The 14,271-nt window shown below is 38.3% G+C and overlaps 1 non-coding gene across 1 annotated transcript; it reads right to left on the minus strand.

The window, feature by feature from the left end:
• Window positions 1–2,595: 2,595 nt before the first annotated feature.
• On the minus strand, window positions 2,596–2,702 carry LOC133299901 (small nucleolar RNA R71). Its single transcript, XR_009749998.1, has one exon. It is a non-coding gene; the product is annotated as a small nucleolar RNA R71 (small nucleolar RNA).
• Between the last annotated feature and the right edge of the window lie 11,569 nt (window positions 2,703–14,271).

A 14,271-nucleotide genomic window follows, 5' to 3' on the forward strand; every position in this document is an offset into this window, starting at 1 on the left:
CTTATTATTATTATTATGACTTAGTTGTGTATTGGATGAAATCGTTATAATCATACAATATCATTAAAATAAATCTTGAAACGGTAAAACACAAATATAAGATTTGATTTGCTAAAAAATGAGGGATCGGACAAGACAAAATCCCTTATGCCATCTTTGATATTAGAAATGGTCAAAGGATAGAACAAATTAAGGGTTGAGGTATATGACATCAAAATTTTGGATAACTTTTTCTACCACCACACTAAAGGTCAAAAGACTCAAAACGCCTTTTTCTCCTTCCCTCTTGTTTTTCCCCTCTTTTGAAATCGAAAATTTCTTCGAAGGTTCTGGAACAAAGTATTTGACTCTTCAATCCTCTCATTTTAAATTCCATCAAATTCAATCTGAATCAAATATTATGACCTTAAAAACACTATCCTCTTCTTTTATATTTGTGTGGGTGATGAACCCTTAGTTCATCATGATTTTTAGCAGGAATTAGGATCAAATTGTGTGATTAAATGATGAAAAACAAGGTTAATGTCCTAAGATGTCCTCAATTACAAGTTCAAGAGCTTTATTGGAAATTTGTATGATTCTTGTAGGAAAATCTAACTTGAAAGACAACTGGAGAAGGAAGAAGATTCTGGAGCTCAAGAGGAGAAAATTGCCTAAGTATTGAGCGCTAAAACGTCCACACTGAGCGTTTTAGCGCCCTGCTACAGGAAGAGGCCAAAACTTGCTGGTAATGAGCGCTAAAACGCCCACACAGAGCGTTTTAGCGCGCTGCTGCACTTGGAAGATGGAAAATTGCTGGTCTTGGGCGCTAAAACGGCCTGCAATAAGCGTTTTAGCGCCCTAAAGTGGAAAAAGGATTCTGGTCTTCACCGCTAAAACGTCCAAATCAAGAGTTTTAGCATTGGAGTCAGTTAAAGTCAGTTGAGCATTCACCAAGTTTGGATGTTAAAACGGTCATTCCTTAACGTTTTAGCGTTGAAATCAGTTAAAAGCAGTTGAGCATACGTAAAGCATGGACGCTAAAACGGTCACTTATGGACGTTTTAGCGCCCACATCAGTTTTCTGTTTTTAATTGTAACACTATATAAGGCAAAGCCTTGTCACTTAGAAAAGTGTGCTGGATCTGAGGGATCTGAACTTGCTCTCTCTCTTAAACTTTAGTCTGACTTCTCTCTAAATTCTTTTAGTTTTAGTTTTTGTATTAGGATTTCTTTGTAATAGTTTGGAGATTGAAGACTTTCAACATGGAAATGAAGTTTGCTTCTTCTTCTCTTATCTATTCTTTAGTCATGTCTGAGTAGAGTCTCTGTAGTCTGAATGCAATGGAACTCCATGATAATATTATGTCGATTTGATTAATATGATGAAGTATTTTTCATGTGTTGATTTGAGATTTTCTGAGTTAATTATTTCTATCAAGGAAGTAGTATAGAATAGGGATGTTTATATGACTTCTGTATTTGATAATCTCAACATCAGAATTCTAGTACTCAAGAAAGAGATGTAATCTTAAAACTTTAGTATTTCATGCATGTATTAAGAAAGAGATCACTAAGGGATTGGGGTTTCTGATTAATGTATCTATCAGGGTAGTAAGGGATTACATCTTGATGATAAGTAAAAGGTTGATTAACATCACATGAAAAAGGAATTCATCATATAATCAATTTTTACATGGGTTATTATGGAGGAAAGTTGTTTTCTGACTACTTGTTGTTTTATTAATTCCTAATCCATATTTATTTTTTGTCAAATTACTTACAATCAATTTTCTGGTGACAAATTATTCATGATTTTTATAAACTCTTATTTGATTCAAATTAGTTTTCTATGGTATATTGGTGTTTGAACACAATTCCTCGTGGGAACGATCTTTACTCATCATTTTATTACTTGTACGACTAGTGCACTTGCTAAATGTCCAACAAGTTTTTGGCGCCATTGCCGGGGAATTTGTTTTTCAACATTAACTCATATTATAGAATTCTGAGATTGAATCCTTTTATTTTCAGTATTTTAGTTTATGTTAAGTTTCTGTTCAATTTTGATTCTGGTATATGCGAGGTACACTTGATCCGAATTTTTTGTTGTATGATCCAGAATTAGAAAGGACATTGAGGAAGTACAAAAGGGCAGCCAGGCAAAGGAGACAGTTGCAAGAAATTGGTGAATCAAGTACGGTTAATCAGGAAGAGATAATGGCAGAGAATCACAGACCACCACCACCACAGAGGACACTGGGAGAGTACATGACTCCTGCAGTGATTCATCCAATTGGGAGTGTTGTGCGCCCAACAGTGGAGCCCAACAACTTTGAATTGAAGCCTGCTTTGATACATTTGGTGCAGAAGGATCAGTTTGCTGGAACCAGTGCAGAGGACCCTTACTTGCACATAGAGAACTTTCTATTGTTGAGTGATACTGTGAAGATAAATGGTGTCACAAGAGATGCAATTCTGTTGAGACTATTCACTCATTCACTGACGGATGATGCAAGGAGATGGCTGCAATCATTGCCACAAGGAAGTATAACAACTTGGGATGATCTGCAAACCAAGTTTTTGCAGAGGTTTTTCTCAGCATCCAAGAGGGCCAAGTTGAAGGATGAGATTACAAGCTTTAAGCAGAAAGAGTCAGAATCCATTTATGAGGCTTGGGAGAGATTCAAGACTTTGTTGAGGAAATGTCCACAGCATGGAATTGAGGCATGGCAACAAGCAGCAATCTTCCTGCAAGGAATGACCACTAACACTAGAACCTTGGTGCATGCCACTGCTGGTGGATCATTGACTACCAAGACCCCTCAAGAAGCCTTGGATATCTTTGAGTCATTAGCATCTCAAGAATTTGATAATGCCCCAGTGGCTGACAGAAGGACAGGAGTCATCAGGTTGGATGGGTATGATGCTCTGTTGGCAAGGAATGATCAACTGATGCAGACACAGAGACAACAACAGCAACAATTAGATACCCTTATTAAGCAACTCTCTTCACAAAAGGTAGCTTCTGTGGAAACAAATAGTGTATGTGCTATCTGTGGCAAGGGCCATGTGACAGAGGAGTGTGATTATGGGGGATCACCAGAACAAGCAGAGGTGAATGGAGTGTGGTATGATCAGAATAATCAAAGGAACTACAACAATCAGGGAAGGAATGTTTATATGCCACCATGGAAGAACAAGAATCAACACCCAGGATTCAGCTATAGTTCCAACCATCAATTGAATCCACCATTACATCCTCCACCATCACATATGAAGGAGCAGTCAAGTGATCCTACTACATGGGAGAAAGCGTTTGCTCAGTTATCTAAGACAACTCAGGATTATATCCAGGGGTCTAATTCATTCAGGGAAGAGACAACTGCATTCATGCAGGAGACCAGAACTTCTTTCAGAAATCAGGAAGCATCAATCAGAAATTTGGAGACCCAGATTGGTCAATTATCAAGACAGATATCAGAGAGACCACAAGGGAAATTTCCAAGTGATACACTAGTGAATCCTAAGGAGCACTGTAAAGCAATTATGACAAGAAGTGGGTTGGTACTTCAACCAGTGAAAAAGAATGTGGAAAATAAAAAGAATGAAGAAGAGGTTGTGGTTGAAGATGTAGTCTCTGATGATGAAGTAGAGAAGATGAGAAATGAGAAAAGTGAGAAGGAAGTAGTTGTTAGAGATGTTATAGTTGGAATTGATAAAGAAGAGGAAGGGAAGGACAATAAGAATGAAGGAGAGGTAGAAGTTGGTAAAAATGCTTCCCCACAAAAGATGATGAAGTGGGAAAAGAAGAAGATGGCTGACAAGAAAGAACAGCCAGTTATTTTATCTCCCTATGCTAAAGTTCCCTACCCTCAGAGGTTGAAGCAAGAGATTCAGAAACAGCACTATGCAAGATTTCTGGATATCTTCAAAAATTTACAAATTAACATACCATTTTCTGAAGCACTGGAAAATATGCCTCACTATGCAAAGTTCATGAAGGATCTTCTTACTAAGAAGAGGAAATTAACTGATGGTGAGACAGTGGCCCTAACAGCAGAGTGTAGTGCCCTAATCCAGAAGAAGCTTCCAACAAAAATGAAAGATCCTGGAAGCTTCAGTATCTCTATTGCTATAGGAGATGTGGAGGTGGGAAAGGCATTGTGCGATTTGGGAGCCAGTATAAACTTGATGCCGTTGACAGTATGTAGAGCTTTGGGAATCAACACTTTGAAGGAGACCAATCTTATTCTGCATCTTGCAGATAGATCTATCAAGAGGCCTGAAGGTGTGGTTGAAGATGTCTTGGTCAAGGTAGACAAGTTTATTTTTCCAGTGGATTTTGTGATTCTTGACATGGAGGAAGAGGATACAGAAAGTCCTCTATTGTTAGGAAGACCCTTTTTAGCAACTGCAAGATCTTTGATAGATGTTGAACAAGGAAAGTTGTTGCTAAGGGTGGATGAGGAAACAGTCACAATTGATGTATTTGAAACCATCAAGCACCCCGTTGATGTGGAGGATTGTTTTAGATTAGATGTGATACAGGAGGTTGTGGAAGAAGTGAATAAAGAAGAAGAATTCCCAGTTGAGGAAAAAAGATCAGAAGAAGAGACAGGTACAGAAGATTACCAAGAAGAGCCAGAAGTGGAAGAGCTTGAGAAGAAGATTGATGACATTCCAAAAGGAGCACCTAAGGTAGAACTTAAAGAATTACCTTCACATTTGAAGTATGTGTTCCTTGGGGATGATCAAACATATCCAGCAATCATTAATGCAATGTTGTCTGATGAGGAAGAAGGGAAGTTGATTAAGGTACTCAAGAAGAATAAAATGGCTATTGGATGGCAGTTTTCAGATCTTAAGGGTATTAATCCTTCCTTTTGCACCCACAAAATATTGATGGAGGAAGAGGTCAAACCAGTAAGGCAACCACAGAGGAGACTCAACCCCACTATGAAGGAAGTAGTGAGGAAGGAGGTGGTGAAGTTGCTTGATGCTGGGATGATTTACCCCATTTCAGACAGTGCTTGGGTGAGTCCTGTGCAGACCGTGCCCAAGAAAGGGGGGATGACTGTGGTGAAAAATGAGAATAATGAGTTGATTCCCACAAGGACAATCACTGGCTGGAGAATGTGCATTGATTACCGGAGGCTGAATAAGGCAACCAGGAAGGATCATTTTCCACTTCCTTTCTTGGATCAGATGCTAGAGAGGTTGGCAGGACATGCTTTCTATTGCTTCTTGGATGGTTATTCAGGGTACAATCAGATAGCTGTGGCACCAGAGGATCAGGAGAAGACTGCTTTTACATGTCCATATGGAATATTCGCATACCGGAGGATGCCTTTCGGTTTATGCAATGCTCCTGCCACTTTTCAAAGGTGCATGCTTTCCATTTTTTCTGATATGATAGAAGAATGCATAGAAATTTTTATGGATGATTTTTCTGTATTTGGGTCTGATTTTGATGTATGTCTAGGGAATTTAGATTCTGTTTTGAAAAGATGTCAAGACTGTAATTTGGTTTTGAACTGGGAGAAGTGTCACTTTATGGTGACAGAAGGTATAGTTCTTGGACACAAGGTGTCTAGGAATGGAATTGAGGTGGACAGGGCAAAAATTTCTGTGATAGAGAAACTTCCTCCACCTGTAAATGTTAAGGGTGTGAGGAGTTTTCTTGGTCATGCAGGATTTTATAGGCGGTTCATAAAAGATTTTTCAAAAATTGCCAAGCCCTTATGCAAGTTATTGGTCAAGGACCAAGAATTCCTGTTTGATGATGAATGTTTGCATGCATTTCATGATTTAAAAGAAAAGTTGACCACTGCACCTATCATGATGGCACCTGATTTCTCATTACCTTTTGAATTAATGTGTGATGCCAGTGACTATGCTGTAGGAGTGGTACTAGGCCAAAGAGTGAATAAATTGTTGCATGTCATTTACTATGCCAGTAAGATCTTAAATGATGCACAAAAGAATTATGCTACTACAGAAAAAGAATTACTGGCTATTGTGTATGCATTTGACAAATTCAGGCCATATCTGTTAGGATCAAAAGTTATTGTTTACACTGACCATGCAGCTTTAAAGTATTTGTTAAGCAAGCAGGATGCTAAACCCAGGTTGCTCCGCTGGTTGTTACTGTTGCAAGAGTTTGAGGTAGAGATCAAGGACAAAAAGGGAGTTGAAAATTTGGTGGCTGATCACTTATCCAGGATTACAGAAAAAGAGCTTCAAGAAGGACCGGAAGTAGTGATCAGAGAAGAGTTTCCTGATGAACATGTTTTGGCAATATGTGCTGTCACAGAGATGGTTAGGGATAAAGTCTTCTCTATCAGTACCCCACCATGGTTTGCTGATTTCGCCAACTATAAAGCTGCTGGATTGATGCCTAAGGATTTAACATGGCAACAGAGGAAGAAATTTCTGCATGATGTTAAGAGATACATTTGGGATGAGCCATATCTTTTCTATAGATGTTCAGATAGTGTGATCCGACGGTGTATTCCAGAGGAAGAACAAAATGATGTGTTGTGGCATTGTCATGGTTCTGCATATGGTGGACATTTTGCAGGTGAGAGAACTGCAGCAAAAGTATTGTTGAGTGGCTTCTACTGGCCCACTTTATACAAGGATGCAAAGAAGTTTGTGGAGGCATGTGACAACTGTCAGAGAACTGGGAATATTTCTAGGCGACATGAAATGCCGTTGAACAATATCCAGGAAGTGGAGATCTTTGATGTTTGGGGTATGGATTTTATGGGACCTTTCCCTTCTTCCTACTCTAACAAGTACATATTGGTGGCAGTTGATTATGTGTCCAAATGGGTTGAGGCCATAGCTACACCAACCAATGATTCCAGGGTGGTGATTGCTTTTCTGAGAAAGAATATATTTTCAAGATTTGGAGTCCCTAGAGCTATCATTAGTGATGGGGGCACTCATTTTGATAATAGGATGGTGGAGTATGCCTTGGCTAAGTATGGAGTGAGGCACAAAATAAGCACTCCATACCACCCACAGACTTGTGGTCAGGTTGAGATTTCCAACAGGGAATTGAAGAGAATATTGGAGAAGACTGTTGGGAATGCTAGGACCCAGTGGTCCAAGAAACTTGATGACACCTTATGGGCATATAGGACCGCTTTCAAAACTCCTATTGGGATGTCTCCATTTCAGTTGCTGTTTGGAAAAGCATGCCATTTGCCAGTTGGATTGGAGCACAAGGCTTTGTGGGCTGTGAGATATCTGAATTTTGATTCCAAAGCAGCAGGACAGAAAAGATTATTACAGCTGGATGAATTGGATGAGTTCCGTTTGTCTGCTTATGAAAGTGCCAGTTTGTATAAGGAAAAGACAAAGCTATGGCATGATAGGAAGATCACACCTAGAGACTTCAAGGTGGGGGATCAAGTACTTCTGTTCAATTCCAGGTTGAAGCTGTTTCCAGGGAAGTTAAAGTCTAGATGGTCTGGACCGTTTGTGGTAAAAGACATGAAACCATATGGGGCTGTAGAAATCAGTTCTTTGGATTCGGACAGAAGTTTTACAGTCAATGGTCAACGATTGAAGTTATATGTTGGAAGTGCTGTGGATAGGCAACTACTGACAGTTGCTCTATTAGAGGTAAAATAGATCATACCCGTCAGGCTCGTGACGTTAAACAAGCGCTGAGTGGGAGGCAACCCACTGTACTAGGTATGTAATTCCATGTTCATACCATATCCATAAGATGAAGAAGTAAAAGGGAAATTTTTTTTGAAAAATCAAAGAGAAATTTTTGCTATGTGCTGGGCGCTAAAACGTTACCTCTGACCGTTTTAGCGTCCCTAGAGTTCCATCATTATGAAACTCTCTGGTTGTGCGCGCTAAGACGTTCACTATGACCGTTTTAGCGTTCACCAACAACACCAATACAGGCACTCTGGCCAAACGCGCTAAAGCGCTAATTCTGACCGTTTTAGCGCTGTGCTGCACAAAGTGTGCATTTTTCTCTGGACAAGGACGCTAAAGCGCTGCTAAGCCAACGTTTTAGCGCCCCGTCACTTATTCATAAACACGGTTTCCCTCTCACTTCTTCATTCACAGTATTTCTGAGTTCTACGTCTCCATTGTTGAGTGTTACGTCTCCATCTTTCTCTTTCCCTGTATCTTGAGTTCTTGCTACACTCTTTCATCGCATCTCATCCACTCCCATTTCAGGTACTCATCCACTTTTCTTCATCTTTCAATTTGGATTGCCTTAGGGTTTACTTTACAACCATGGGAGTTCCTAGTTTGATTCATGAACATGTTATATTTCTATGATTAGATTGTCACTAAATGTTCATGTTTGAATCATGCTGTTGTTTCCATCTGTTTGGGGTTTAGAAGAAATTCCCTCAATGATAATTCATATATGCAAATACACACACACACAAGGTGTTCGTGGAAATGCCTGACCCAAAAATTGGCCTGGCGCTAAAACGTTTGGTTTCAACGTTTTAGCGCCCGTCCAGTTTTTACACACGTTTAAGGCCAGGACGCTAAAACGCTCAGTGTGACCGTTTTAGCGCCCAGGCCCTGTTTCATACAAAATTGAGGGTCTACATTATGGCATTGTGGGGTTGTAATTCATACATGTTTTGATCCAAATTCCCCACTACAAGAGTTCTAAATCTGGGAATTGTGGAATTGGATTCATGATATGTAATTGTTTGACATTTGGACTGATTTTCTCTTGTTGTGTAGGCACAATGTCTTCTCCTTCTCAACCAGCTCCCTCTACACAGGGGAAGAAGAGATATAAGAAGCGAGCCCGAGTGAATCAAGGAGGAGATATTGAGGCTGAGCCTACCCCACAATTTGATGCTCACTTTTGGAAAAGTGAGGAACATGAGAAACGTTATACTGACAAGACTTCCAAGAGGCCATTTGTGAGAGAAAGAAAATTTGTTCTAGAAAAGGATGAATATCCTCAGTTTCAGTCTCAGCTGAAGACCAGGGATTGGGCAACTTTTGGAAGAATATTGGGTGATAGCAGCCCTAACATAGCAAGGGAATTCTTTGCTAATGCGTTTAACGGAGATCAAGGAGGCCAGAGGACCTTCACTAGCTGGGTGAGGGGAAAGAAAGTGAAGTATGATGCTCACACCATCCAAAAGCTGCTGAAGATAAGGTTTTGTGACTATATCAATAATGCCAGTTGTGAGTTCAGGAAAAACTGGCAGAATATTGAAATTCCACCAAGGAGGAGTGACCCAGACTTTGAAACCTGGACCAAGATGGGGGCAGCTGAGCCTATTTTGCAGACTATAGCCAAACCTGGTGAAACTTGGGAGTTAACCAAGGATAAGGTTGCTCCTAAGTTGATTTGGTTGCGGCATTTAAATGGTGAGGCTAGAGTCTGGTTTCACTTTGTAATCTCAAATGTCATGCCCTCTTCCAACCAGGCAGAGGTCATCCTGAAGAGAGCTGTCCTGATTCACACTATCATGACAAAGGCGAAGGTGGAACTTCCTATTCTTCTTCAGGACAACATTTATGATATGGCTCACTCTGACAGTGACTCTGCTGCTTTGGGTCACTGTTCCTTGATTCAGTTGCTTTGTCAGAAAGCTGGTGTAGATGTTACTGATAATGGGGCACCAACTAAATTGCACCCTACAATTGATGCCGCAATGATAACAAAGCAATTGAAGATAGGAGGAGGGGAGGCCACAGGATTGACTCCTGGTAGGAAATCTACAGCTCAGAGTGATGATGAATTAGAAGAGAGGCTACGGTCAGGGGAGCAATGGACGGTGAATACTGACTTCCGTATGAGACATTTGCGCAGGCGTCTCCGGTTTATGCAGTCCAGCCAGCACTCATTTCAGACATATATGGTGACGATGATGAAATCTATATGTGAGGCTCAGGGCTTAGATGTTATTGATTACCAGCCTGCTGTATACCCTCATTCTGATGAGGAGGAAGCCTTTGAGGCAATGGCCCGGACTCACTATGCTGATCATGTGGATGGAGCTGCGCCTGCTGATGGTGCTACATCTTCCCATGCTGCACCCACTTCAGAGAGACAGCCTGGTGTTGATGCTACTACCACAGAGACCACTGCTGCTGCTGCTGATACTGGTGCTATGGATGAGGACAGGGGTATTGATCCTGAGTACAACCCCTTGCCTACTGCTGATCCAGGCTCATATTTGGTGTTTAGTGATGATGAAGAGTCTACTGACTAGACTCCTCATTTTGTTTTTACACATTTTCTGTTTTTATGGTTTTATTTTGGATACTTTTAGTTACCTGTGGTATTATTTTTAATTTTGTACATTTGTTAGTACATTGAGATTCTCTGTTTGAATGATGCACTTTTGAAATAGTACTGATGCTATTTGTTGATATGTGAATGTGTTTCAGAACTTGTCAACTGCTTTTTAGATTTAAATTAGTTGCTGGGGACAGCAACGTTTAAATCTGGGAATGGGGTGTGAATGAATGACATGATTATGGTGGTATCACACAGTTGATGATGACACACAGTTGATGAGCCACAAACAGGGAAACATCTCAATCCTTTCTTTTAAATTCTTGTGAATGTAGTTTTAGGTAGTTTAGGTAGTGTTGTATATGTACAAAGGTTGGATTTAGAGTTGAGATGATGTGAATTTTATGAGGATAGGATGATCAAAGTTTTACATGATTGATCAAAAAAATTTGATGCAATTTGAAATCCTTGCATGTGTGCTAAATGATATGTTTGCATGACTCATGCTATGTGAGGAGTAGAGAGATCAATTTGATGTATATAGAGGAATTCAAGCATGCACTCTGAACTGTGAGACATAGAGCCTATACATAATTTTTTTTTTGTTCAGAGAGCACTTCACTGTATGAGTAACTCTAGAACTTGCCCTGTTTCTAACTTGAAATAGTTCATGGTTTGTAAAGTAGAGTTTATAGAGGCATTTTTCTTTTGAACCAAATTCTCCTATTGCATGGAAGCCTTAAGCCAAACTTTTTGTGATAAAACTAAGAGCCCTGCACTTATTCCAGATCCTAAATTTTCAGATTATATGTTCAGATAAGGGGTAAGGAGGAAAGCTCTGTTGGAGAAAGGTGTTTCTGCAATGAACAAAAATATTAAGTGTTAAATGTTGGAAATTTGGAGAAAAAGAAGAATGAAAAAGAAAAAAAAGAAGTAAAGGCACAAAGTGCTTGGTTTGGAAAAAGAAAAGAAAAAGGAAATGAGGAAAAAGGGAAATCAAAACAACACAAAGTGTTGAAAGTTGGAAGAAAAGGAGGAAGGAAGTTCAAGAAAAAGAAAAGTTGTGGAAAAGGTGGTGAAAAGAGTAAATGAAAAGGAAGAAGAGAATGAGAAGGATTAAGGAGTACATAGATAAATTCAATAGTGATCCTCCTCTTATCTGAATCCGATTCATCTATCTAACCTTCTGCAACATCAAATCCTACCTTTAGCCAACTACGTGCCAAGCCATTTTTCCTTCTCCTATACAGAATCCTATCCCTAGTCAAGTCATACCACCAAAGCCTCTTTTGTTCTGCTTATGAATCACTGTCACTATGGAAAGTGAGAAGATGGGCAAGCTTATAGTAGTTTGAGTGCAGTGGAGATTGAGTGATGAGTACACCCTTAGACACTAGAGTGCAAGAGAGTTTATTCTCACAATTTTTGAGAAGTTCCAAGTGAGGGGGTGTTTTGTTTTGAAGGTCTCTGCATTTCATCTTACTGATCTGTTGAAAGTCATAGTGATGAGGTTAAGCAAGTCATAGTAAAAGATAAATTGTTGGATTGTTAGATTGTATCTTGGAAAGTTGATCTGTCATATTTCAATCCAACCTCATAAATTTCATGTGTAAAGAATCTCAAGTCTTTCTCTGTCTTTAAAGTTATTGTTGAGGACAACAATATTCAAATCTGGGAATTGTGATGAACCCTTAGTTCATCATGATTTTTAGCAGGAATTAGGATCAAATTGTGTGATTAAATGATGAAAAACAAAGTTAATGTCCTATGTTGTCCTCAATTACAAGTTCAAGAGCTTTATTGGAAATTTGTATGATTCTTGTAGGAAAAGCAAACTTGAAAGACAACTGGAGAAGGAAGAAGATTCTGGAGCTCAAGAGGAGAAAAATTGTCGGAGGCTCAGCATAGAAGAGGATGATTGATACTTTTATAAAGAATCACTTCAATTTAAAATTTTAAGGTGTTGAGTAAGGGTCTTTTTAATTATTTTTATTATGAAAAATATTTTTTTTATGTTGTAGGAAATAGTTATTCCATGTTGTAGAAATAAAATTACAAGTGAGACCCACAAGTAAGAGGAGAGAGAAAAATAAGTGATGGAACCCATCCTTTTTTGTGTGTGTAAAAAAGTTGTTTATATCATGTAAAATGAGATAAATATAAGTCTTTTATTATTCTCTAACAATTCCTCTCATGCAAGAGCTTTGGGCTTGAAGCGTGGATACTGCATAGGCTCAATAATTATTTTTTTTGGTTTATCACCTTATACTTATTTAATTCCATAAATGGGGGGCTGTGAGGATTAAATTTGTGACTTTATGGTCACTGAAGCTCTGATACCATGTAAATAATCACTTCAACCCAAAACTTTAAAATATTTGGTAGAGTCTTTTTAATGGTTCATATTATTCTCTAACAATTATTGTCCCCAGCTAGGACGACAAACTGGGACCAGATCTGCTATCTACGTTATTTTTTTATGACTTAGCAAAATTGGCTAATTGCGTTTTTTTTTTAAGGCCGATGAGCAAAGATCGAATGGAACGAGGCTGCATATATGTTTGAGGAGAAATTGTCATGTTTTTTATGGGTTAGATGGAAGTGAAGAAAGAAGATGACATTAGAGATGAATAACAGATAAACAAAATATAAACTAAAAAAAGACATTACATATATATTATAAAGATTAATGAAAAAGTATACATTACCCATTTGTACTTTAGTCATGTTTCAAAAGATCGCCTTGTAATTTATATTGTTGCAATTAACCACCTTACACCAAGTGATTTTAACAAATAAACATATCTGTTAAATTTTCTCCTAACTCCGTTAGTCGATCATGTGCTTCAGGTTAAAAGCCTCCATGTTCAAAGAATATTTCGCTTATCTCTTCTCACTTTGGTTGTCTTCTCATCTCACCTCCATGTTTTCTCAGCTTTGTTGTCTTCTCATCTCACCTCCTTGTCTTCTCAAATATGTACATACAATTCAAAAAAAAAAAAAAAATAACATCGAGCAACTTAATTCCATGTAAGGCATGTGAAACAGATTAAAAAAAAAAAGTATTCTTATATCTCCAATAGTATTTGGTCGTAAAGAAGGAGCTCGCTTAAGAGATATGGAAGTTCTTTATACCAGATAGGTAATTTAATAATTATTAATTGGAATATGATAAATATTACATGTTACATTGCCAAATTAATTTAATTATTTGAGCAAGTTACTAAAACAACGATTCTTTAGTTAACTATCAATTTTTGGTAGACACTAATATGATGAAGTGATTTTACATTGCTCAATCCTATCATCTTGCTGTCATCCATATTGGCTACACAATTGAAGTCAGTGGTTCATGAACTTCATCAATAGGAAGTGTACTCTCTCTCTCTCTCTCTCTATTTTTTGGTACAAAGTGAGGGCTAAAGCCCAAACAAGCAGAAAACTAACTAAGAAGACACTACAGCAGTAAAATTACTGTAGATTTTGCGATCTTCCCTTATTCTAAGAAGCAGTTCTATAATGACCTCTACTGATAAATCTTAGTTAGAGTTTTAATTTCAAAATTTAAATGTCATAATTAGATTTAGAACGTGATTTTGAGTGTTTTGACTGTAATCATGACCTATAGTGCCTTCTGTCGAGTATTCTGCATTGCTGTGTAGGAACTAGTTAAGCTTGAAAATGAGTAAAATCAAGTTAGTGAATCCATTCTATCACTTAATTTTGGCAAAAAATGCTTATGTGAAGAGTTCTTCCCTTCTCCCTTGTGTGTCACTATTCATCAAGAGGAGAAATTGAATTTTTTGAGGAAGCTTTGATTGGAGGTTATTCTCTAGATTTTGTACAAGTGATTGATAACTTTTTCTACCACCACGCTAAACGTCAAAAGACTCAAAACGCCTTTCTCTTCTTCCCTCTTGTTTTGCTCTCCCCTCTTTTGAAATCTAAATTTTCTTCGAAGTATTTGACTCTTCATTACTCTCATTTTAAATTCCATCAAATTCAATCTAAATCAAATACTATGACCTTAAAAGCAC

The sequence above is a fragment of the Gastrolobium bilobum genome, unplaced genomic scaffold (assembly GCF_033153095.1).
Source record: "Gastrolobium bilobum isolate Gb01-03AN ecotype WA unplaced genomic scaffold, APGP_CSIRO_Gbil_v1 utg371438, whole genome shotgun sequence".
Taxonomy (NCBI): domain Eukaryota; kingdom Viridiplantae; phylum Streptophyta; class Magnoliopsida; order Fabales; family Fabaceae; genus Gastrolobium; species Gastrolobium bilobum.